Source organism: Phodopus roborovskii, unplaced genomic scaffold (genome assembly GCF_943737965.1).
Source record: "Phodopus roborovskii unplaced genomic scaffold, PHOROB, whole genome shotgun sequence".
NCBI lineage: Eukaryota > Metazoa > Chordata > Mammalia > Rodentia > Cricetidae > Phodopus > Phodopus roborovskii.
In genome coordinates this window covers 16,244,276-16,271,410 of record NW_026126434.1, presented here as the reverse complement: position 1 = coordinate 16,271,410, position 27,135 = coordinate 16,244,276, and the positions used below count along the sequence as shown (strand labels likewise).

The 27,135-nt window shown below is 44.8% G+C and overlaps 1 protein-coding gene across 10 annotated transcripts in view; it reads right to left on the bottom strand.

Moving 5' to 3' along the window:
- The window catches only part of Rhobtb1 (Rho related BTB domain containing 1), a 72,087-nt gene extending 45,264 nt beyond the window's left edge, over positions 1-26,823 (bottom strand). Inside the window, exons 1-2 of one of the 10 annotated variants that reach the window (XM_051186862.1) lie at positions 26,733-26,809; positions 20,069-20,119 (exon numbers count right to left, since the gene is read on the bottom strand). The gene's annotated coding sequence lies outside the window, so the exon portion shown is untranslated. Of the gene's footprint in view, positions 1-15,111; positions 15,191-15,642; positions 15,814-16,275; positions 16,300-20,068; positions 20,120-22,024; positions 22,404-22,669; positions 22,797-26,732 lie in introns of those variants that run through there. The other 9 variants (XM_051186858.1, XM_051186860.1, XM_051186864.1 and 6 more) reach the window with 9 other exon arrangements.
- Positions 26,824-27,135: the final 312 nt, after the last annotated feature.

Genomic DNA, 27,135 nt, shown 5'->3' with positions numbered 1-27,135 from the left:
TTGTTAGAATAGCTGTGGCCTTGTTAGAGGAAGTGTGTTGCTGTGGCTATGGGCTTTGAGGTCTCATATATGCTCAAGCTAAGCCCAGTGTGAAAATTTCCTTCTACTGCCTGTGGATTAAGGTGTAGAACTCTCAGCCACCTCTCCAGCACCATGTCTGCCTACAGGCTACCATGTTTCCTGCCATGATGATAAAGAACTAAACCTCTGAAACTGTAAGCCACACCCAATAAAATGTTTCTTTTGTAAGAGTTGCTGTGTAATGGTGTTTCTTCACAGCAATAGAAATCCTAACTAAGACAGGCTCTAACACAAAAATTGCCCTCATTTTTAGGACATATTTATGACATATTATGGAAGAAAACCATAACAACTGGGTGTCAAAGGCGAAAATAACAGCCACAGGGGTTCTAAACCCAGCAATCTACTTAGGATCAGAGTATACTGACTAATATCAACAGAAGGAGATCGTGGATGAAGGACAGTAATTGGCAGCGTGGGACTCTCTGCTCACAGTGAACTTGGCTGCCGAGGTGGAGTACTGCCTAACTCCCTCACACTCTCAATATTTCATCCAGCATAAACATTTCTTTTCCTGTGTATACAACGACCCAAAAAGTATTGCAAGAATTTAAAGCTATAGACAGAGAGGCGAAGTCAGGCCTTCCCAGTGTCCCAGCAAATCAGTGTTCACAAGTTGTCATGTCACACATAAGAAAGCAAACACTTAGTCCTGGAAGCGATTGCAAAAACAAGCAATTCCATCCTTTTCTGCTTGTAAGGGGCTTCACTTTATTCACATCTGCATGCCCATGGCTAAGTGAGTTCTTAAGACCATCTGGGTGAGCATCGTCTGCTTTCTCATTTTTATTTACAACGGGAATGATAAATGCTATCCGTTGAACAGGGCTACTACATGTCTCCATCATAAATCCCACTCATCTGTGGGAACACTCTTTTGCCTTCAGATAGATACCCGAGGAGACAGGGAGTCAGTGGTGGGAGCTATAAACTGACTTGTTACTGCATTTCTTACTTGAACAGATTTGGGGGACATGGAAGCTAAGGGTTAAAATATGCCTTGGAACATCAATCACCCTGTCTGGATGTCAGAAATGATGACTCTGGGATTTTACAATGGGCACGTAAGCAGGCAGATTTGGCAGCTGGGGGTTGAAGAACTAGAGGAAGTGGTTCTGGGTGCTGAGTGTCCATTGCTGCATGTTGCAGTCATGGTTCTCATAGTCTCCAGAACCATGTCCTTGGTGTGACCATCCCAGACTTTCCCTGGTGTTACTATCATGGCCTGGCCCACAGGACATTGCTCTTCATTTGCCACCGTCTCTGCTCTGAGCCACAGGATCAGGCATTCTATGTCCCAGCCTTGTAGCTTCCTCTCCATGGCACTTTTCACACTTAAACCACTCATCCCTTTGGCTGAGTTTTGGGTATTGCTGTCACCAGGAATACCTTACCTCTCTAATATCAAATGTCAGGTTGCAACACTCTATGCAGTCTTTAATGCCAACACCTCATGGAGTGAGACAAGTACAGCAGTCCCCAACATTAGGGGCAATCTACATTTCCCTTTCCTCTCCAACTCTGGCTAGCCTTACTGTCAGATGAGTTCAAGCTCCTTGGTCCTGCAGTTCCACAACTGTGCTGCTGGGACACTGTCCTGAACATACTAGCTAAGGCTGCTGGCCCAGCTGAGCAGAGAGCCCAAGGACCATCAAAAAACCATCCTGTGGTGGCTGTTCCCAAGGTTATGCAGATCTTCCAGCTTCACTGGCTGGAAGTAGTCTTATGAACAAGCTACAGAAGGCCAACAGGGAAAGCATCTTCTTGTTGGGAAAACAGCAAGCTTCTGGGGAGGTTTGCATGTTATGAAAATCTTCAAAACTGATGGGAGATGTTATTCTGTAAATATGTTTCTCTTACTGGTTAATGAATAAAGCCCTGTTGGCCAATAGGAAAGAAAGATAGGTGGGACTAGGAGACAAGGAGGATTCTAGGAGATGTAGTAGAGGAGAGCCAAGATGTAGGGAATTGAGAGAAGTTCAGACCCTTTCTCTGGTAAGATAAGGCCACATGGAAATACTTAGATTAATAGAAATGTGTTAATATTTAAGACAGAGCTATCCAATAAGAAATGCTAGTAACAGGCCAACAGCTTTATATCTAATACAGTACCTCAGTGTGTTATTTGAGGATGATGCAGCTCTGGGACCAGGCTGACAGGAAAACTGCTCGTAACACAAAACTATGACAAAACACTTGACAATATAAACTCTTGAGGAAGAAAGCGTTTACTTTCAACCCCAGTGTGAGCGTACGACCAGCCATGGCAGGGAAGGTGTGGCAGCAGGCGCTAGAGACATTGCATTAGCAGTCAAGGAGACAGAGAGAGAAAGGAAAGAGGGTCCTTAGCTCACTTTCTCCTTTCCATCCTGTTTGAGACTCTGGTTCAGAACAGTGCTGCCCCCATTTTCAGGTGAGTCTTTTGACAGTAGTCTAATCTATACACAGCCTGACCAGAGGGTAAGGTTGCACACAATATTGGCACACAAGCCTTTCTTGGAGGCTGGATTTTCCCACAGAGTGTCAGTGGGTCATGAAAACTTTTCTCTGTGCCACCATCCTCTGCCTCCTACAAGGCATCTATCATATGCAGAGTAAAAGCCACCAAAATCCATTTTTTTAGCCCCTCTGAATGAAGTCTGTTCCACGACATGGGACACTTAGAGCTACATACAGAAGGAAGTGAGGTGGCTAGTTCTTTGGACCCAATGTACTCTTGAGCGTGCTTTAAATGTAGGAGAAGCAAGCTGGAGAGGATGATGGAGATGCTTTTCTATTGGCTTTGAAAAAGAAGGAAACGGGCCAGAGAGCCAAGGATGCAGGTGAGTTCTGGAAAGGAGAAAGGGTAAGGAGCTATTCTCTTCATCAGTCTCCAGAAGGAACAAAGTCCACCAATGCTTTTAGCTGAAAGACCTTTCATCTCCAGGGTTAAGGGTTAGCAAATGTGTGCTGTTTCATGTCACTTAGTGTTTGGTAATTTGTTCCAACGGCAGTAGATGTAAGCATTGCATGCTCTAGCCTCCCGGTGGCTTCCTTGAATTCTAGGTGCTGTTTGGGACCTGACTAGGCACCTCTGCAGGTCTTCCCCCACGTCTTGCTCATCTGGAAAATTCTATTTATTCCGTAAAACTGCTCTCTGATACTATTACCTCTAGATGGTTTCCCAGTTACCCTTCTACTACATAGACCTGTTTGCTCCATTCCCTGGATGACAGATGCTTGAAGCAGAAGTGTCAGTTTTAATTTTACCTTTGGTAAAGCTGATACCTTCCAAACAGCCATCTCATTTACCCAGTAACATTACATATCTGTAGAGTTCAGCTATGTGTTAATGTGCAATACACCTCTTCCATGAACCATGCCTAACTGTGCCATCAGGTCCAAAGTTCCCATCTTGGACTCTCTCCTTCTCAATCATGGGCAAAACAACAACCATGTTGGAACATGACCTCAGCTTCTTCAAGCCGTTCCTCTTCCTGTGGTAGTACTGTGCTCACCCCTCAGCCCTTGAAATGACTGCAGAGTCTAGGCCCCATAATTCCATATTGAGGGGAAACCCAGGATGGGCCAGTTCGCTCCCAACAGGTGCACCTCAGTGTCTGGTCATAGTTCATTCAGATGAAGCTGTACGACTCCTCACTCTGTTAAGAAAGTCAGATCTTAGGAAGTGTCAAAGATATTTCACTGTGGGTTCCTTAATTAAGTTGGAGCAACCACTGTTGGGGTGTGCTGCCTCTCAGTAATCACTTCCTCTGTCTCTCTTGGATTTGTTATTCTGATCAAGGCCCCCAGGAGAAGTTGGCTTAAGAACAGAAGTTGAAGCAACCATTCCCCACTCCATGCACAGTTCCCACAAGAAACCAATAAACCATAACATAAGACATCATTTAGACTGGTGATCAGAAAAAATATTGGCAGAACAAAGATTCTGGTATTTTGAAGAATCCATCCTGGGGAAAAATTGAGAACTTTCTACTATTGACATGAACAAAGAGGAAATGGCAGCAATTGCATAGTAGTGAATGTTCAGTTTCCATTCCTGCAGAGGGTGTCAGGCTACACTCTTAGTTGCCGATCTGGGCAGGCAAGGGCTAATTTATATATAAGATATATAAGATAAACATCTCTGCAATGGAGAATGCATTCAGCGCGGGGAAGGGGCAGTCAGGGACAGGCCACACCTTCCAGTCAAGGCTGCTCTCAGCCTGGATCTCTAGGGTAAAAGTTATCCAACTCAGCGGAACTGTCATCTCCATCCACAATGTTTTAAGTTCGATTAAGCATTTTGATGAGAAACTTAAATAACAGGATGCTGTATAGAGGCCCCGGGGCGCCAGGAAACTCAGGGCCATCTCTTGAAAACAAAGTGGTGCTTTTAAATATATCCACTCATGGCCCTTCCTTGAGTCCTGTGATAACAGCAAGGCAATGTTTTCTGTTTTTTTCAAAACTCGAGGTCAGTGGGTTTTGAGCCAGCAGTATCCATTGGGACATAAACTTTCTCTTCTATCTCAGCCACACTTAAGTCGCCTTCACTGAAGAAAACAATAAAGCATTAAAACACTTAAAAGACAGGGCCCGAGAGATGGCTCACTGGGTGAGGGTGCCTGGCTACCAAGCCTGATGACCCGAGCTCAATTCTAGGGGAACATGAGGTGGAAAGAGAGTACAGATTCTCAAAAATTGTCCACTGACCTTCACACTTGAGCCATGGCATGTATGTGTGTAAGTCTCTCTCTCTAAATAAAAATAATAAAAATGGAAAAACCTTAAAATATATATAAAGATGCTGGAATTGGTAGTGCCCACTTGTAAATTCTACCACTCGGGAAGCTGAGGCAGGGGGATCTCAGCTTTGAGACCAGCCTAGGATACACCAGGAGACCCTGCCCCATCTGCCAAGCACGAAACTCCAGACTAAATCTAACCACCCCAACTAGGCTGTGTACTCCCTTCTAGAATCACTGGACTATTTTCTCCTACAAGTAGGCCATGTAACGCTCCCTTGGATGGTTCTGCTTACAGTCAGGTTTATCCTCACCCGCTGACTGAAACTGTTTTATTCTTCTGGGCAGTAGGAAGACCAACTACAGAAATGTATGCATGCCTGTGCCTGGCTATATAAGGAGCGATTGACTTGGCCAAGGGTAAGGCTTGCTCTCCTGGACTTCAGAGTCCAATGTGTACAGATGTGCCGAGTTCCTTCAAGATTGTGAAAGGCTACATGAGAGACAGACTCTTGAGTTTAGGCCTGCAGACCACCCCTCTATGAAGATGCTCCATTTTCCCACTGTCTGGAGTTGAAAGGTCCCCAGGCACAAGGCAGAGAGAGGTCAGGAGCTCTTTGTAGACAGAACCAGGAGAAGATAGTGCATGGTGATGGGTAGGCATGGGTCAGGTCATCCCTTTCCTCCACAGCTCTTAAGAGTTTGGAATTACAGTCAGGACTTTGGAGTTAATCCAAATGCCATGAGAAGTGGATGCTTCCATAGAAGAGCAGCAGGTTCTGATGGGCTTTCAAATGGTGCCACCAGAATCACAAGGCTGCCACAAGAACACAGTAAAGAAAGGGCAAGGCGACCATGAGAAAAAAAAAAAAAAAAGGATTGCCTTTCTGGCCAGGGTGAGATCCACAGAGGTAGTCAAATAGACAGATTCCATTGCATCTTGGAAGATGATGAATTAAAAGCCCTTTCTTTGCATATTGCCTTCTGGGGTGTTTAGCATGTCCCAGTTTGTAAGACAGATCATTACATTTCTATACATTGTGCCCATACCTCACCAGGAGTATACATTTCTTCTTCTTATTTTGAGACAGGGTTTCATGTAGCCCAAGCTGGCTTCCACCTTGCTATGTGGCCAAGGGTGACCTTGAACTTCTGAATCTCCTGCCTCCACCTCCCCAATGCCAGATTTATGTGGTGCTGGGGATTGAACCCTAGGGCTTTATGCGTATTGTGTGAGCATTCTCCTAACTGAGCCACATTTCCAGTTCTAGATTACACATATTTGGTGTCAGAAGTTTTTTTCTTTTACTCTTTAATTTTATTTTCCCAGTACTGTGCTCATATGCACCTTTCAGAAAATGTTGAGTCAGGCACAGAAGTTCAATCACCTGACCCTCCCTAGGGAAACTTGCACCTGGAGTTGGCAGAGAACTCACGCGCAGCTGCCTCTGCTGACTGATTTTTAAGCCCGATGGCCTTGAGAGTAGCAAGTGGCTAAGACTGTGCTGTGAGAGGAACACTGTAAAGGGACATCTATGGTGGCCCATCATGAGAGCCATGTTTGACAGGTGGCATTACACCCACTACTGTCTCCTATCGAGAAGGGTATCCATTACCATGGGAACTGTTGGAAGGCCTTGCTGGCTGGTTAGGGCCTGATAAGTCCTTTCCAAACGCCTGAAGATGTGGAGATCCTTCTCTCCCCCAGAGAAACTTCCTGCTCTCTACCTGCCCTTATCTGGAGAATGTCCCTGGGCCCAAGGAGGACTGACCTTATCTGAAAGCTGTCTCCAAGCCAGATGCCTGACTTATCTTTAGCTTGACCCCTGGCACAGATTCCTGCTAGAAGGCTCCCCTGCCTTGTGCTAGACTTGTGCTAGGAGCCTTATGATAGGACCATACCACTTAATGCATATTAGGGTTTGTCCTCAGGCTTCCCAAACCTATATATTCTTTATACTCTGGAATAAAGCTGAGCTGATCCACCAAAGGCTGTCTCCTGGAGGTCTGTCTTCATCATACCCACAGCTGTCTGAACCCTGTTTCCCACTTCTCCTCTCTCTACCCTCTTCGACCAACACAGCCAAGATCTAGAAGAGGAAGCAGAGCCACAGGGAACCATGAGGATCAAGATCAGGTCCCTCCACCAAATGGGAGGTCAAGGGACAAGGAAGAGCATCAACAAACAGAGGCAAGAGGCACTAAGGGCTTTACTAGATTGGCAGCAATAAAAGAACTTGGTGATCACTGTGCTCCAACACCTACTGCCAACTTATAAATCTTAGTAATATTTACATATAAAGGTATAGGGAAGGTCTCATTTCCTTTCAGACATTAGCAACCCAGTTCAAAAGGTTTCCAAACCCTTCTTGTGAGTCTGTGAGTCTTGTCAACCTGGCTGGAAAGGAGAAAGAAGAGGCATTTGAACCAATGAGATACGGAGAATGGGTTGCAACAGATGTGGAAGCCATGCCATAAAGTGCAATTAGCTGCTTTCTACAACAGTACCAGAAAGAAGGGTGAGGAGTAGCCATATGTCAGAATCTCTTCCATGGAGCCAAGCAAGGAATTTACTTGTGGCCTGTGGCCTGCCCATTTTCAAAGAGAAAGAATTGGTCCCAGCAGTAAGCAATCAGCATGGTCTTCATCACACATTACCATAATGGAATCACAGGGGCTGGGATGGCACAGAACACAGCTGGAAAAAAATAGATCGTGGGGCTGGTAGAAACCCTTCCGTACACAGAGCTGAAAGCTACGATGGGGTGGCAGATAATGAAAGGGCTGGATGTCAAAACACATCTCCCAGGTAGTATTTGTTCTGAAGACTTGAGGAGCAAAGAGCAACTGGACAAACTAGAGGAGAGGAGGGTAAACCAGGTGCGGTCTCCTGAGTGACAAGTCCCAGAACTGAGAGGCGGTTGAAGGGGTTTCAGGCCAGCCTGGAATATATACAGAGACAGGAAAAACAACCAGACAGCCTAATCAATTTGAATCAGGCAACCACACTGTGTATATAGAAAACTTATCTGTGATAGGTAACTTGGAAAGTACAAAAAGGACAATTCCTAACAAAAACATCAAAGCGATAACAGATCTTAATAAATCAAAGGGCATACAGTACACACAAAGAAAAAAAACACAAGTTCGAGGAAAAGCTCGCAGAAGTTACTGAAGCACGTGGGCTGAAAAATAAAAGCCAATCAAAGTCAGAATAAGAGAGTGAAAGCGAAAGAGCAGCAGGCGTGGGGTTTGAGAGATAAACAACAGAGCTGATAGGTGTTTTCAAGACTATAGCGGACCAGCGAACCTTCCTCAAGTGTGTTTAGCACACACAAGCTCACAGAGATTAACCTCCCCGCACCCAAGGTACAAATTCTATGAAACACATATTTTGGTCACAAAAGCAATTAATGAAAGACTCAAAAGGGAATGTTTTACAACCACCACAACCTGAACTCTTAGACGGGAAAGGACTGCTTCCTGAAATATCTCTATAGATGTCCAACACTTTTAGAAGACGTATTTATCATGTCTTTAGTAAGAATAGCAGAAGTTAGGGTCTGAGGAATTGCTTTACAAGGTGAGAGTTTGCTTCATAGACGGGAAGATCCATGTTTGATTCCTGGTGCCCACCAACACTCTGGGGTCAGCAGTGGGTGCCTATATAGTCCCAGCCTGAGGGAAGGGGAGACAAGAGGATCCCTGGGGCTTCCCTGGCCAGACACACACTAGCAGAAACCGCAAGCTCTGGGTCCAGCGAGACCCTGAGTAATGTAATTTAAAAGTACAAGGTAATGTGATTTGAAGGGGACAACTGTTGTCAACTTCTGGGTTCCACGCCTGTATATACATATGTATGACACACTACTTATACCACACACACACACACACACACACACACACACACACACACACACACACACACAGAGAGAGAGAGAGAGAGAGAGAGAGAGGACAATACAACTAAAATGGAAAGCAAGGGAGAGAATTAAACAAGAGCTTTCTCTGTGATCTTGGGGATTTCCCTCCTCCCCCTTCCTTTCTTCCCCCCTTCCTGTCCTTCCCGCTCCCAATTCTTTCTTTGGAGGTGTGTCTCACTGTGTTACTCTGGCTGGCCTAGAACTCACAGAAATCCACCTCACCTGCCTCTGCATCTGCCTCCCCACTGGAATTAAAGGCCTGCACCACCACACAAGATGTGGGGCTATTTTTTAGGGCAAACCTTCACTTCCTCTATAAATTTGGGACATCCCCACTCAAGAGGCTGTTTGAAATTAAATTGGATCATGCTTATAAAATATGTGAACCACTTACATGTGCCTCATACTTGGGAAGCCCGATCCCAAGCTATTGATGAAGGTGTGTTTCTGCCAAGTATAGAGGAAAAGCACATATTCAAGGGAACGTAGTAGGGTCATGGTTGGTCAAATGCACAAGGAGGCATAGTTTGAAAGCAGGAATCTCATCCCTCTTCCCTTGTATGGAGGAGCCTCATCTCAGTGAGGTGGCATGTCCTCTACAATGGGCAGGAGATTCTAGAGAGAAGTGTTCTACCTCGGTGTGATGTCTCACAGCAAAACTCCGAAAACTGTCTCCCTCCTCAGAGTGCTTGTCCCTAAGGTTCCCTCTTTCCTGGTGCTCATTGGAATGTCTCTCTGCCCACCAGGCCCTGGGGCATACTACCTTTCTTCCTGCAGGAGTAGTCATCACAGTCGTCTGCCTTTCCCATCCGTTCTGTAAGATCTATGGCCAACCTAATTAATGGACTTTCCTGGTGCTCTAGCCTTGTTAGTGAGTGGTGATATTCATACCTGACTACTTAAAATGTAGAAATTATGTCCCTGTCATCTTAGAAAACAACGTCAACCTCTTCAACTGCAATAATAACGCAGAGAATGTACTGGAAGGAAACAATGAGCAGGCAGCAGCAGCTGTTGCCGGATGAAGCAGCAATGGCTCATTCCTATGATTTCTGTCCCGGCACATGTGGTGTGTGCGTGTGCATGAGTGTGTGTAGGTCAGAGGTTGATGTCTGTTGTCTTTTGTGATCACTCTCTGCTTTATTTATCCAGGGGAGGTTTCTTGATGAATTTGGAGTTCACCAATTTGTCTAGGCCAGCTTGTCCCAAGGGATCCCTGCCTCTGTCTGCCAAGTGCTGGGATCACAGGCGGGCCACCAGGCCTGCCTGGCTTTGAATACTGGCTCTGGAGATTCCAACTCCGGTCCTCACATTTGTGTGGCAAGCACTTTACTCACCAAACCATCTCCCAGACCCTGTTTTTTTCTTTTTTGTTTGTTTCCACATTTTCAACAACACATTTATGTGATCATAGAAAAAGAAGAAGAAAAAAAAAAAAAAAAAAAGCAGTGGGACCAAGTTAAAATGCTATAAATCTTACTCATTTAAAAATGTATAATTTACTTATTTACTTTTTTAATATTCCCAGAGTTAGACAATGACACTCACATGCAACAGCAGTGCATTACCCCCTAAAGAAATCTTAGCATCACGTAGCTTCATCCCAACTGGCACTTCCCCCAACTCTTGCCAGCACTAACTAGTCTTTCTTTCTGCTGGTTAATTTGCCTGCTTGTGACAGCAAATGTTTTCAGGTTAATCCACTACTTCAGTACACCATCCCTCCATGGCGGGACAGTAGTTTTTTTTTTTTTTTTTTTTTTTTTTTTTTTCCTACAAGCATTGCTTTGACTTATTTTGGATGTTTTCGAAACACAATCTTATTATGTAGCTCCAGCTATTCTGGAACTCACTTCATGGGCTAAGATGGCCTTGAACTCCCAGAGATCCACCTGCATCTGCCACCACCAGTGTTGGCATTAAAGGTGTGGGTCTCTGTTTTCAACATGCACTGCTTTTTATAAAGGAACGTCATTTCAGGTTTAAGAACTGTATATTGTAACTACATATTGCTAATTATACTTAGTGTGCCTACAAACCAGTTTTAAACTATTGCTATTATTAGTGGTGTGTGTGTAGGCTGGAGGAGGATTTGTGTGTCCTGCTCTATCATTCTCTCCCTTATTTCCTTTAGACAGGGTCTCACTGAACTGGGGGTAGGCTGCTGGAATTAAAGGTATGTACCACCACACAAGGCCCCCCTGTTTTTTAAAGCCACAGAACTGGACTTACAGGCATAAAGGCCATGCTCAGTTTCACTTGGGGGACCTAGGATGTGAACTTAGGTCTTCATGTGTGTATAGAAAATGCTTTATCTCACCGAGCCATTGCTCCAGCTCCTAAGATGATAATGATGATTATATGTATAGGTGTCTTGCCTATGTGTGCCTCCTCTTTCAGAGGCCAGAAGAAGGTGTCAGTCTCCTGCAGCTGGAGTTACAGACAGTTGTGAGCTTTCCTGTGGGTGCTGGGAATCGAACCCAGGTCCTCTGCAAGAACAAGGGTAGCGCAAGTGCTCCTAAACTCTGAGCCACCTCTCCAGACCCTAAAAATTAGTTCTGAAGATGCTCAAGTTGCTTAAGAAAACATATTTGTGAACTGCAGTTAGCATGTTTTGCTCTGACACAGGCTTTCAAATGAAAAAACGAAAAAGAAAAACCCCAAACCAACCAGAAGTCAAAATGATATTTTGCTGAATACCAGATCCAGAACTAGAAACTGAACTAAATAAAAAGACAGCCGAGGCCACACAGAACAAACACATACAACTCTATTTCTAGTAGGAGAGGAAAAATTCTTAGCTTTGAAAACTCGAGCATCCAAAGAAAATATTTATGCTAACAGAAATGAACAAATTGAAGAAGTTAGAAAGCAAATGTATTCTGCAGAAATTAATCACTGTTACACTATTTCAAGCATGGGTCAGCAAGGCAGTCTGAAATTGGCATTCGTTAAGAAGAAAGCAACTCTGAATTTCCCATTTGGCATGCTGTGTGCATGTCTGTGTTTCTGAAGTCAGGGATACAAAAATACGGACGCACATTCATGCACAGATTTCACATTGTTATTGTCCTGGAAAGGGTAACTTCTGTGAGTTCACATATCCGTGGGTGACAGAGTTGTACCTGAAACCAACATTAGTTGGTTCAGAGGAGTTAATAATCCAATGGGGAGTCAGGGTCTGTTGGTAAAGGGCTCACCTTGGGTGTGGGATTTAAGTACCTCAGACACTTGGAAGGTGGCCTTGTCTATGCTCTATGAAAAGGATAGGAAGGTGGCTGGACAGAAGTCAGGAAAGAAATCTGATGCCCAGAAGAGTCAGTGGGACATTTGTTTGGATTAGAATAATGCTACCATCTATACCAGAATGTCCTTGGCATTTCAGTTCATAAGGACCAGCTGTTGGAAATAACTCATCACATGTAGAATGAATAAATCAACAGTAACTTGAGATCCATTCATACAGTGGAATACTCTACACCACTAAAAGAGGAGAAGTCTTGCTACATTCATTATGGATGGATCTCACATACACAACACTGGGGGAAAGAAGTAGACACGACAAAGCATATAGGGTAGGCTGGCAAGATGCCTCAGTTAGTAAAGTGAGGACCTGAGTTTAGATCTCCAGCACCCACATGGTACACATCTGTAACTAAGACTAAAACTGTAGGGAGAAGGTCCTCAGAGTATCCTAATTAAGATAAGGCTAAAGTTGAGAACCACCGAACTCTCAATGTTCTGGGGCCAGCCCCCACTAGTTCACAAGAGCAAACTGCAGAATTTGACAAGTCCATTAAAGTGTCTAAAAAAAAAAAAAAAAAAAGTTTAGAAATTTACAATTAAATAAGCTCTCCTAAGTTCTCAAAAGCTATCATTTTCTAAATATTTTCTGTTTTTTATTAGAATCTCTGCTGGGCTAGAGGGATGGCTCAGCAGTTAAGAACACAGGCTGCTCTTGCCAAGGACTCAAATTTGATCCCTAGCACCCACATGGCAGCTTACAACGACCTGTAACTACAGTTCCAAAGAATCTGTTGCCTTCCTCTGGCCTCTGTGAGCACTGGGTACCCATGTGGTGTAGAGACATACATGCAAGCAAAACTCTCACACAATACAAAATAAAATACAATAATTAATAATACGATACAGAATTTATGCATTAGAGGTAGTCACTGCATTCTTATGTGTAGGGTTGAAATACAGCATAAGAGTATGTTTCTATGCCATCTCCAAGCTTTGGTACCTCACAAGTGTTCACACCACAGGAACTGGCCACCATAACAAATCAGGGCTTAATTTAATGTTCTGTAGAATCATATAGAAAGTGTGCTGGGGTGTGTCACTGTTACAGTGTGAATAGTTCATCTGAGGAAATGTCTCTGCAGAGTCTACCCACTTGGGCATATACTCCCTCACATTACAGCTTTGTGCAGTTCCGACTTGTGCTTCTGTGGTTTTGCCTCTATCTGACTCATCACTGTGAAAGACAACAAAACACTCATGTGGAATCGGAGCTCTGCTTCCAGATTCACTATGTGTTAGAAGAGTTTGTGTGTGTGTGTGTGTGTGTGTGTGTGTGTGTGTGCGCGCGCGCGTGCACGTGTGAGTGCTCTCTCTCTCTCTCTCTCTCTCTCTCTCTCTCTCTCTCTCTCTCTCGAGCACATATATGCATCTGTCTGACAAGACCATTCAGTGAGAAACAATCATCAATGTAAGAGTTATAGTAAGGTGTTGTGAATGTTATTATTGTCTGCTAATTGCTTGTTCTACAGTCTTGATGTCATTAGCATTTGTGTGGGTATGTATGTATGCATCTGGTGGGAACTGGGCCCAGAGCCTTGAATGTGTTAAGCACACACTCTACAACTGAGCTGTCTTTCCAACCCCCTAGAAACACTTATATGTATGTACACACATGCAGTCGTTATGGTGGTTAATCTTCCTTGCTAACTTGAGTGGATTTAGGATCGTCACGGGAACAGGCATTGGTGTATCTGAAAGAACATTTATGGAGAGGTTTAACACAAGAGGGAAAACTCATCGTGGATGTGGCTGGCACCAGCCCATGCTCTGGGGTCTCAGACTGAATAAAAAGGAGATGGCAAGCTGAACTTCAGCTTTCGTCTTGCCCTCCTTCCTGACTGCAGACGCTGCAATGTGATCACCTGCATCACACTCTAGCTGTAACATCTTCCCTTCAAACCCTGAGCCTGTATAAACCCCTTCCCCTTCCAGTTAGTCCCACACCAGTTTATCACCACAGTGAGATTAGCTGACACAACTATTCTCCCCATGGGATGTAGCTGAACACTACTGATTCCATTTCTTTTATGTTTAAGACTCAAGCAGACAAACTTTGGCTAGGATGCAGCCATGGCTTGTCCAGTACAAAACTCATGAGATACTGGGAGATATCTACCTGCAAATCTCGATGGCTTGTTGGAAAATCCTGATACCAGGTCCTACCTCAGAGCTCCCGAATCAGATGGTCTTTTCCCCAAAATTTCCATTCCCTTTCATGCACAACAATAAAGCATAATAACTCCCTGTTAAGAACTGAAATCAAGCCAGGCATTGCTGGCACATGCTTTTAATTCCAGCACTCAGGAGGCAAAGGCAGGCAGATCTCTCTGAGTTCAAGGCCAGCCTGGTCTACACAGCAAGTTCCAGGACAGGCTCCAAAGCAATACTGAGAAACCCTGTCTCAGAAAACAAAAAACAAACAAAACAAAACAAAACAAAAACAAAAACAAAACCCTGAATCCAAAGCTCAACTCCTCTGAGATTAGTAACAGCATTAGGGACAATGCAGTAACTGGTGATCAGAAAGCACAAGGCCCCAGCTTAGCTGCTTCACAGCACTGGGGAAACACACAGTGGCCATTCCCATCTTGCACTACACACGTGTCAGCTACTAAGCAGTAACTGTGCCATCAGAGAAAAGCAGTCCATTTGAGGCCATTGAATTATTAATACAGAAGGAAACAAACAGGTATGAGTGAAGGTAAAAAGCAGTCCTGGCAGCTCCCCTCTGCTGTGTGATAGACAGGATGTGTTGCCAAGAGTTGGTTCCAAAAGTCCAGAACAGAGCAGCAAGAGCCCCATGGCAAGGTGGCAGCTGGGGAGAGGCGTGTGCTGAACGACTTCCCAGAGGTATCATTTAGGCCAGGCTTATCAAGTGCAGAGGGGGAAGGGCAAAATTGCAATGTTATGCTTTCCTATCTAGTCATCTAACAGCAACACACGGCACACAGAAAAAACAATAAACCCTAATACTCAACACGATGCTATATTACAAAGGAGGCAGGGAACTCTGACGTGCTTCTAAATTGAAAGCAAAAGTTTTCTGCGGGCAATGACCATCTCTGGATATATACCTTGTTACTTGGTTGGAAACATTGCAGTCATTTGGAGATGCAAAGTCTATGGGAAAAATATGTTAGAACCAAGCAGTGTTTGGAAGGGAATGAGAGACCCAGATCTTCAAGATGAGCTGGGTATTAGTCTAAAACGATGTAAGAGTTTATGCAAGCTCTCATGATTCAAGACTACAGGAGAAAGAAATGCAATTGTGGGTATGCTGTGGAAACCAGGAGACAGGTGGGAGAGAGAGGTGTGGGACACACACACACACACACACACACACACAGAGAGAGAGAGAAAGAGAGAGAGGGAGAAAGGAGAAAGAGAGAGGGAGAGAAGGATAGAGAGGGAGAGACAGACACAGAGAAAGAGAGAGAGAACACTCGCCTGGACTTTACGAAAATGTTACCATAGGTAACTAACTATTCTTACAACACCAGTATACAATGGCACCAGTAAACTTATTTACAAAATGATATGACTAACCAAATATATTATAGTGCTTCCTGTTGAGCTATTCCAGAAAGGCCAAGAAGACAACTGACCTTGGTGAACACCCACCATGCTGTCTGTACCTGTGATTTCAGGACATCCCCATTATCCGCAGGACAAGGCTATACCATTGCCATTTTCGGGCAAGGAGAGTGAAGTCTGAAACCTATTTCACCCACAGTCCCCAGCTAGTAGCAGCCAGAGTCGCGCGACAAAGTTACAAAGCTCTGGATGGGTGGCTCGGCTGAGACGGCCTGGACAGGATCAGAGCTTTGAGAGTTATGTTCTGATGAGGATAAAAAGGAACGCTCTGTGTTGACATCTCTGCTGATAAGGAGGGCTGCTCCTAGTGCCCGCCCTATCAGTATCCCTCGGGCACTCTCTTATCACCATTTACTGAACATGACTTAGGTTGTGTGTGTATTTTGGACTCACTATTTGGAACTGTGGCAGAGGTGGAGAGTTCAGAAGCCTTGGCACTTTTCTAGGTGGTGTTATGTAACGGGATGGAAGCCTGGGTTGGATTGGGAGACCTGGGCTGAGTTCAAGAGAAGTCACTTATTAACTATGAGAGTGGTCAAGTTACATCTCTTCACTGGTGCCAGCCAGGGCTTTGTCACCAGAGGGAGGCTGAAGCAAGTGACCTTATAGGGCTTTCCTGACTCCATGATTCAACTCTCATTTACTTGAGTGTTTATGTCTGCTACTTCCATCAACATCCATTAGAAATGACCCATGGTCAGCAGATTAGTATAGGCAAGATGGCCAGGTAGCTCAAATTCTGTATTTTTTAGTTGTATTACACATAGATGGTGTCATTAGCCCCTGAGTTTCTCCCCTTGCAAGAGTAACCTGGAATGAAATAGGTTAAGGTACCCATTTCCAAGAGTTCATTAAGAAAGCCTTCAAATCCTTGGTCAGACTAAAGTCCAGTCAATCCAAGCTCTATTTCCTATTAGCTCCTTGACTGAATGTCTCTTAATATCTGTCTTTCTCTCCCCTCCTGCTTTGCTTCCAATTGTAAAATTGGAATTGATAATGAATATCAATCATAGAGCAGTCAATGCCTGACATTTTGGAAGAAGGGAAGGAGTCCTAGTGGTTGTTATAGCTGGGGCCCAAGCTATAACCAGCTATAAACCAGAAATGGCTGGTTTGCCTTATGGCTGGCTAAGAATTCAAAGGAAATTTCTCCACAGACAGATAGAGCCTAAGACCAAAACGCATCAGCTCTGGGAACTTGCCATTGCTCAAGAAATAAACTCAAGTCTGGGGTAGAGAAGTGTAATTGCTCTGTCTAGACCTCCTGGCAGTTCACTGTGTCATGCCGATGTGTCTGAATCACTGATAAAAGGAATACCTGAAGACACGGATGTCTGGGAAGACCAAGGCTATGCTCACCCTTTATTTCCCATGTCTTGACTGGCCCATTTCCCAAGTTCTTCCCCAAGGTGCCTAGGGACGAAGGGGCTGAGAGAAGTGACTGATTTTATGTTAGTCACTGACTATGAGCTTTACAAACTAGAACAATCCCCAGATAAGCAATCTGTAGCTCTTCTGTCCATTTGAGCACCATCACCTGCTACCCTCCAAGCTTTTTTCCCCTCCCCTATATTTCCTACCATTTCCATACTTTATCCCCTATGATTTTTTTTCCTCCTTAGCGATTTATAACTTATTTCAAATTCCTTCTCCAAGTTTTTAGTGTTGTAAGGTTGATGGAGAGTCTTGGTGGAGAAAAGAAGGTGAGAAAAAAGACCAGATTCAAATCACCAGTTATGGGAAGCTAAAGGAAGGCTTTCTGTTGTTACAATACCAAAAGAGAGATGAGGAGTGTGTGTGTGTGTGTGTGTGTGTGTGTGTGTGTGTGTGCAAGCTTGAAGGCTGGAGATCACAGAACCTCTGGCTCTTGTTCCCCAGGCACTGTCCATCTTTTTTTTTTTTTTTTTTTTTTTTTTTTTTTTTTCCCAGACAGTGTCTCTCACTAGGCTGAGATTTGCTGGTCTAGGCTGACTGATCACCAAGCCCCAGGGATCCATCTGTTCCTGCCTCCCCAGCGATGGAATTACAAGCATTTTTTTTTATTTTTAATTTCTTTTAAAAGTAGCTTCTGGGAATCCAATAATTTAGGGCTTCATTTTTGTAGAGCAAGCCCTTTACACATCTCCCAGGCCCACGTTTGTCTGTTTTCTATAAATCAGTTTACCAAGTAAAGCCAGCAACATTCTAAATGTTTCTAGCTTTTTAAAAGAGACAAACTGCACACCATAACCAAAGCCTGCTGATGTCCAAAAAACAGGAACAATAAACAGCTGACTGTCAAATAATTATCATTAGAGATAGCATGCTAATTCTAAGGTTCTTGTTGGCCCCAACATTCTGTAATTTGACTACTTTAAATAAATCATAAGTTTATGATTGTCATATTGATTATTTTTTATGGCATATCATTCATCACAGCTAGCCATAGATCAGTTAATGGTGAGGTCCTGGCCCGTAATGGAATCTCCCCAATGCAAACCATGGAGTATGATCTGTCTTGTCATGGGCTAGGATACAATAAAATTTATAGACCAAGTTCTTATAGGATAGCATAGCATGTAACTACCTTTTAATTGGTCAGAAATACTCCTTTACTAAATGTGCTTTTACAATGGTATTAGGTGAGCTGGGGCTGTCAGTACATCTAGAGGTCTTCTTAATAATCTGTTCCCTACTCCATTGTTAATGACTGTTTAAAATTCCCTCAAGAAAGATTAACAACTGTTACAAATCATCATCATCATCATTATTATTACTATTATTATTATTATTTTATTATTATTATTTGAGACAGGATTTCTCTGTATTGCTTTGGAGCCTGTCCTGGATCTACCTCTGTAGACCAGGCTGGCCTCAAACTCACAGAGATTCTTCTGCCTCTGCCTCCCGAGTCCTGGGGTTAAAGCCACTGAGGCCTGGCTTTTACTTTGCTTGTTTGTTTGTTGAGACAAATTATTCTTTTAAAAAAGAGCAAGGATGGAAATAGAGGCAAGGGAGATTGTTAATTCAGATGCAAACGGGAAGTATCCTTGACTTTAGATACTGGCCTCTTTCAGAACTTTGGTTGGGATTTATCTACTATGTATCCAAACCCACTGCTGGGAGTAGAACATTTCAGGCACTCGGAGATTTTGAATGGGTACTCTACTTTGAGGCTCCAACAGTGTCACTTTGTTGTGCTTTTATCAAAGACTTTCTACAGAGTTCTGTCTTTGCATCTGTGATCCCTCCCAAGATGGTGTCTCTGCCTCTGTTCTGTAACTTCGCAGCTCAAAACAACTGTACATTCTCTGATGGTTTGAAATTCTAAGTCCTGCCTATTCCCAAATGCCCATTTATCATCTATGTAGATAAAACTTGTACTTTGTACATGGGATTCAAAGAATATTGAATTTCTTATGAAAGTTCTGTGGGACCCCTCCCCCCACATCAGTTTTTGGACCTGCATGACTATGATTTATTCTCCACTTTTTCATATGGGAATGCCTAATGTCTTGCCTCTTATATCAGCTTGGAAACTTTTGTTTGTTTGTTTTTTTTCAAGTCAGGGTTTCTCTGTAGCTTTGGAATCTGTCCTTCTGGAACTAATTCTTGTAGACCAGGCTGGTCTTGAACTCACAGAGATCTGCCTGCCTCTGCCTCAAGAGTGTTGGGATTAAAGGCTCTTGCCACCAACACCCTGCCAGTGATAAAAATTCTTATCTTTAATAGATCCACACTAGGAAGTTCCCTACTCTTACTCAAGGGAGTGGAATATGTTCTATAGGAACAGTTGTTTGCATGAGTGTCACTGGCTGACCTGTAGTTACTGGGTTAAACAAATCACTTAACCTCTCTTGATCTCAGTCTCCCTGTTGAAGAAGTTGTTTATGTTTTAGAGTAAGGTAAAATTTTAAAAATTAATCAAGTGGCTGCACACCACGGGATTATGTGTATATCTGTATATTTATATACATATGGAAATATACATATAATGTTTGCCCATTTATATGAATATACACATATGCATAAAATAAAAACATAAATGTACAGAAGCAAACACTACCCAAATCTTGACTCAAACTCAACAAATGTTCACTACTATTCTGTCAAGCTTACTTCTATGTCCTGAAGGCTAAGATGGATTTGAATTGTCTCCATTACTGATATCCAGATTCCCAAGATCCTCAGCTGTCTAGTACCATTTTAATTTTCAAGTTGGTAAGAAAACTGCAGAAAGGAGTGAGGGGTACAAGTTCATGTTAGCGCCATCTTCCTCACACAGAAAATAGAATGATTTCCACCAACAAAGAACTTAAGTCATTTCCAATAAACAAGGCAAGCAGCAAAACCCTATTCTTTCAAGACCCAGACTAAGAAACTTGTTCCAAAACCCACGTTCAGCCTCAGCAGCTGCACCATTCATCTATATTTGTGGGTTTGCACTAAGATACTGACCTGTCTCACTGGAAATGAAGAGCAGAAGTCCCTGCTCGCAGCTGGACTTACCTAAAGCAGACAGAGACACTGCTGAAATCTCTCTGCCTGCCAGGAGCCCATGGGTGCATGTGGATTTTTAGCATGCTTTGTTATCTCTCTCTACAATTTTAGCTGATGCCATGCATACACTGGCATTTCTTTGGGTCAAGTGTATCCTGAAATAGCTATGTTAACATTTTATGGTGTCCACAAAAGTATATTTCTGAGTATTTGGGGATGGTACAGAAAAAGCACTTAGCCGCAAGCCGTTGGGAGGCACAGTGAAAACAAACTCTCAGACTACTTTGGGTGCAGAAGCCAAGGAAGGGGGTAAGAAATTTTCCTTTCAAAATGTCATTTTTAAAACAACATCACCTTAACCCCAAAGCAAGCAATTCTTGTTTCTCCTTTTTTTTTTTTTTTGTGACAGTGTTAATTCAATGATACCAGTTTCTGTGCCTCTTTGATTACACAGGGCCCAGTGCCTTGAAATGCCCACGACCTTCACAATCTTGGAAGAGAAGAGTAGGCAAGCTTAAAAGATTGTTGATAACAGTCCCTATCCCCAATGGCGGTCCAAAGCCTTCCACCCTGGGATGGAATGGGTCAAAGCCATACCCCCATTAACAATCAAATATGGACCAGGAATCTCCAGGAGAACCTTGTTTAATTTACCAATTGACTGCTCACCCTACTTGTGGAGCAATAAGCAGATAGATGTTCTTTACAGTCTAAAAGCTTTAGTTTATTGTATGGGAAGCACTAGCTCTCATAGGCGCCCAAACGATCATCGGACGAGTCTCAAGGTAGTGTTTGTAAGCGAACTTAGGAGCCTGTTGATGGTTTACTATCCTACCCTGCCAAAGCAGAAAGCCCCTGGAAACTTGGGATGGTTTTGAGTCTCCTGGATGTTTGTTACAGCAGCCAGTCCAGCAGGAGGGGTGGAGAAACTCCAGAGCCAATGAAACTAAGTATCCAAGAAGTGTTCAGCAACCCCCCAACCCCTCCCCAACACAGGCCTGAGAGGTTCAAAGTCAGGATGGCTCCTCTGCTCACTACTTTCCGGACTTCCTAGTTTTCTGTGCAGGTGTGTATGCATCAATCTAAACGCACCCCCCCCCCCCGACCTCCCCAGCACAGTCAGCTCCAAAGGCACAGTTTGTGCGCTGATGTGCAAAGCCAAGTCAGAACCCTGTGCTTGGCTCTCCCTCCTAACTTTCTGGCTTGTCCAAGTCTAAATATTGACTTTGCTCCTCCGTTGAGTAGTTTGATACGGGATGGAAACCGCACCGCCAACAGAGGGATCGAATGATATATTTTTACACAGCTTTGCCTTCCTTCCGCTTGTTTTTTTGAGGGTGGGTGGGGTGAGTGGGTGGGATCTCTTTTGCACATCTCCCTCATACCTGACTGTTAACCCCATAAGCTGAAACCCACACACAAGTTTGGGTGTGTGCAAGCCCCTCACAGGCAGCATGTACCAGTTGTCACAGCAACTCACAAACAACTCCCTACACACAGGGCATGGGGTGGGGGGAGGGCGAGGGGCATCGCCTTGCACCCAAAAGCACTGCTCCCGGCAGTGCAAGCACCCAGGGGAACAGAGCACCTCGCTTCTCGGGTCCCGGGTTCCCCGCCACGGTCCTTCGAGGAAAAGGCGCCTTCCCGGGGGCACGACAGCACCCTCCCTTGTGCAGCCGGCCTCCTAAAGTGCCTGTTGTACGTGTTCTCAACAGCTACAAGTTAGGGGTGCGGCTCGGGCGGGTATCTCTTCTGCTCACGCGCCTGGGAGGAGACTGTCCTCCGCCTCCCATCAGCTCGCTCTAGCAAATATCGCTGGGACACTTGGGCCGGGGGTCCCCACCTGCCACCCGCAGGGCGATCGGGAACTAGGGCTCTGCACGCCCTGGGGCTCTGCACGACACGGCCACCTACCCTGCAGCCGAGCGAGACCCGGTTCCCTCCGCCGCTCAGCAGCGGCCCCCGCCGCGCGTGCTCGCGGGGACGCGGGGACCCTGCGCGCCGCGCGCCACCCGCCCGGCGTGGCACAAAGGCAGCATGGCACAGCCGCGTCCGGCCGCGTCCGCCTCCTGGCCCAGGCCACGGGGCTCGTCCCCAGGTCGCTGTCGCCTCCAGCCCTGCCCTCCTCCCGCCCCCGTCCCCGACCAGGCGGGGCACCGGGCGGAACCCTGAGTCCCAGCACGGAGCGAGCTACGCGGTGGCGGCCTCCGATCGCTCCCTCTCTCTACCGTGACGTGAGCAGCCTTGGCGGCTATTTATAACCACGCGATTGGATTTCATTCATGAAACCAGGGCCTGGTGTGTCTGAGCTGTGGGACGCGAGGTAGCGAAGGTGCCTCGGCTGCATGCACACCGGTGGGGCCTGGGCTCCGGGGTACTTGGTCCGGACCAGCATGTGCCTGGTATCTGCGGGAACCCGGCCTCAGGCCAAGCGAACGCAAGAGCAGGGCAGGGTGTGTGCGAGCTGTCCCCGCGCCCCCTCCCCGCAGCATCCCACCCATTCCCGAACATCCGCTGGCCCTCAGTCCGGGCTCAGGAAAAGTAAGTTGGGCCACTAACCGGCTGGGCAGCATAGCTTTCTTCCCCCTAGGAACTGACCGGCTGCAGACTCCGAGGGAGGACATTGGCTTTTGTTTCAAAACCGAGCCCAGCTGCTGACTAAGCGCTGCGCTGGCCCAGCCTCCTCCCCTGGGCGCTGCACGTGCGGGCTGGCTCTCCCCCTCCTGGTCACCTTCCCCTCCACCGGGCTTGAGGGGTCCCTGCAGGAAGCGGGGTGGGGTGAGGGGGGCAGCTACCCCAGACCCCAGAAACCAGGCACTTCACGGCTCCTTTTAGAGAGGTTGGGGGTAGATCCGAAACTGACATTGGTCTCTCCTGGGTTGGCAGGAATTCTTGCAAACGAAAGACAGCCAGCCCTTCTCCGGGACATTTTGGACTTTGAAGCTGATTGTGAGCTCTGAGAACAGAATCATGGCCATTTTTCATGCAGATACATAATAATTGCTAGCTGCTAGGGATGTCCGGCATCATGCCTAGCTCTAAGGAGGTGGCCATGGAGACTATTCATTTGGCTCCTGCCCGCAGGGAACTTTCAGTCCGCCTTCTAAACTGCCTGTTGGGCTCAACTGTGTAATCCGCTCACTCCAGTCCAGAAAAAAGAAAAAAAAAAAAATTCAGCTGGGGGAGTAGGGTGTGAATGCCTTCAGCTAGGGATGTGTTACTTTTATAAAACCTTGTAAAGGCTGATCACCAAGGTGGACACAAAGATGGCCACGTTTCATCCTTGGCCTCAGTTAGTTCTTAGGTCAGGAAGGTAAGGTGGGAAGAGTTATATTTTAATGTAAGGGCTGTTTCTTCGTGCTATCTCCAAAGAAAGAACAGTAAACAAACCTCTCTCTCAGTACCACCACGGCCCCTCCCCCTTTCAGAACACTACCTTTGGTTTTCTTAGGTGGATTTCTCTTCCTCCCTGCAATTCCGGAATGAATTTCAGTCCCTTTGGTAATTCCCTGTCCCTCCATTAGGTCCAGGGTCTCCTATAACCTGATTTCAAACTTGCTGTGTTGCCAAGGCTGCCCTTGAACTCCTGACCCCTCAGGCACTGTGACCAGCATGCTGGGTAAACAAAATGTTTTTACAAGAAAATGTAGTGCGGGCAACCTGTGTAATCTGGGCAATCCTTAATGCATTGTTGCTGGAAAGGGGGTCATCAAGGCCATAACCTTTTGATACAAGGAAGAGGAAGAATAAGGTCTGGTATTAGACAAGTTGAAGGTGGACCCATGCAGGTGTGTGGCCATTTGCTTGGCAAGGACCAGACTTCTCTCCATCTGTTTTCAATAGACATTTTCTTCATGAATGTATTTCTGAGGGAAAGTTAATTGACTCTATGCTGTTAGCAAGAAATTCCACTTCATGGCAAATCACTTCTTTTCAAGCCACCCTGGGCATTGAGTATAGGACAGTGACTAAGAAATGGTAAGCAGTATGTTTTGTGACCCCAAAATGCAGCGAGTGTGGAGGGGATGGGGAGTGGTGGAGTGGTGGTGGAGGGTTTTTTTTTTTCCTCATTAGATCACCACAGCAGAGGAGGCCATGTGCTGTTACCATCAGACCCATTTTACAGCTGGGGTAACAGAGGTAAAGAAAATTAATGTGTGTGTGTGTGTTGTTAGTTGCCGACATTGGTGCCTGGGTCATCCAGGGCTGGTCTTATCACTAACTTTCTTTGTAATATCCGGTCCTCTTCCATGGCTTTCACTTCCTCAGTCATTCATTAAAAAGATGAGTATGGTGAGATGACACAGTAAAGTGCTTGCCACACAAGGATAAGAACCTGAATTTGGTCTTCAGCAATATCGTAAAAAGCCTGGCATAATGGCATGGCCTTGTGATTTCTCATACTGGTGAGGATGCCCGGAGCTCACTGGCTCAAAAGCCTAGTTGATTCAGCAGCCCTAGTCCCAATGAGAGACCTTGCCTCAAAGGTAGGGGGTGCTCCCATGGAACAACCCCAAGGTTGACCTCTGGAATCCATAAGTAAGAGCACAGATCTGTACCACCCACTACCCCACACACAGGAGCATGTGCAAGTACTCACAAACACATGTGCACATGTACACAAACAATGAAATGGATAAATGACAATGCTTTTCAGAAGTATCAAGCAGGTGCCATGAGTAGGAAGACACTGTGCACTGTGCATGCCCTTGGGATTCTTCTGCCTGCCCATTACCCTACCTCCCAAATGGTCACTCCTGTAAAGTGGGTAAGGAACAGATACTAGCCCTTTTGAAAAGGGTCTCACGGAATACCTCAACCTGAGAGGAAATTATTGGAAGAAATTCCAGGAAAATAAATTGTTATTAAGGGTGACTATAGATACAGCAGAGGAAAAATTGTTGGATTTTTTTTTTTCAAGCAAGGTTGGGGACCTCAAGAAGACACAACCTCTACATCCTGGGCTGCACAGCCCCAAACTACACACACATGACTTCTGATTCTTGAAGGTGGAGAACTGGGCATGCTGTGAACTGTAACTACCAACAGGAAAGAGAGAAGAGGAACAAAGCAGATGATATGCAGCATCGTGCAAGAACTCATCTGTGCTCCAGCCCACAGATGAACCGACCTTTCTGGTCAAAACCGCTTTTTGCTAACACCATCAACACCATTCACCCCACCTAACAAGAATTGGAGCCTCAGTGGAAATTAGCCAACAGTTTTTCCTCTCCAAATATGTGTTTTAATGCCTAAAAATGATGTTAGAATTTTTATGGTATTTTATCAGTGACCCTGAAAAAAAAAACCAACAAAAACCAACAACAAAAAACTGAAAATCAAAAATGAAACCAAACCCCAAGACCACAAAAAACAAAATAAAACATTACCCCAATTGAAACACACAAACAAGCAAAAACATCCTAAGTCAGCCATGTCACATGTGTGTGCTTATGCACATAAACACATGCACAATAATGATAAAATTTCAAATACCACAATTTACATATATAAGTAATTACCAATAAAAGCATTTGCTACTGACCCTTGAGCATTCACAATTCCTCTGCAACCATTAACCTTCCCTCCATTTCTAGATTAGCACCACTATGAGACATTATTTGGAATATTAAAGTATAATATTTTCAGATTGATTTTTTTACTGCACATACTGCCCTTGGGTTCCCTTCAGGGTGTCTTCTGCATTAATAATTCATTTCTTTTCATTACTGACTAAGGATCTGATATGTGGACATACCAGGGTGTGTTCATTCACCCATAGAATGGCATTCAAGTTCTTTCAACATTTTGCTACAATGCAAAACACTTCCATAAACATTTGAACATAAGTTTTTGTGTGAATTTTCTTTTCTTTGAGATGAATGCCTGAGAATGCCAAATCCTGAATCAAATGCTAAATGAGCTGTCGGGTTTTATTTTCAGAAGGACTGTATGTTTTACATTCCCTTCAGTAGTATTTAGTGTCATCACTTTTTTGCTTGTTTTTTTTTGTTTTGTTTTGTTTTACAAAGTTACTGCTCAATAGTAGTAAAGAGAACTCACTGTGGTTTCCATCAGCATTTCCCTAATGACTAACACTGTCAAACATCTCTTCCTGGGATAACTGACTACACTTTATCTTCTTATTGCTGAAAGAGATGTCTTTGGTTATTTTATGGGTGGGTTGTTTTTCTTTTGCTGAATATTATTAATTAAAAAAATCTTTATTTTTATGTGTAGGTATGTGTACTTAATGTATTTCTGCCTGGGAGTATATGCACATGAGTGTAGGTGCCTGCAGTAGCCAGAAGAGGGAGTCAGATCCCTGAAGCTGGAGTCAGAAGGTGGTTGAGAGCTGCTTGCAGTGGGTTCTGGGATCTGAACTCCAGTCCTCTCCAAGAGCTGCAAGGCTCACAGCTGCTCAGCCAACCCTCCACTTCTTCATTGTTAAATTAAAATATATATATATATTCTGGGGTCATAATTTTCAAATTGCAAATTAAATATGCACCGTCCTCTGCCCCTCCAGGAAACTCTGTCATCAACTCAATTACGAGTGCTCAGGGCTTCTATTGCCCAAGTCTTTTTCTCAGTATATTCGTGAGTATGGGAAATTACTTACATAAAATTCCCATGGAGAGGGTTTTCTTAGTCATGTGGTGTTAAGTCCTCATTTTAGCGGTCTGTAACCGACAGCCAGAGGAGCCAACGCCCCTCCCTTCTGCGCAGGCGCAAATGTCTCCTCCAGGGATCAATGCAACAGCTGTGGGTGACTTGGACCACAGGGGCGTGCAAGCTTCCACTGCCCACTCATTGATCTGGAATGCCAGATCTGGTTGGCGGTATGAAAGACTACTTTGACAGTGAGTGACAGCTGCTAAGGAGTCAGCTCAGATAAGCATTCACGGGAGAAAAATAAGCTGGCCAATGCGCCTACTTTAAAGAACAGCTGCATTTGGTCAAAAGGTTTATTGAAAAACAGCTGTTGAGGGAGATTGCTGGGTTGACACAGCTGCTGTTGCAAT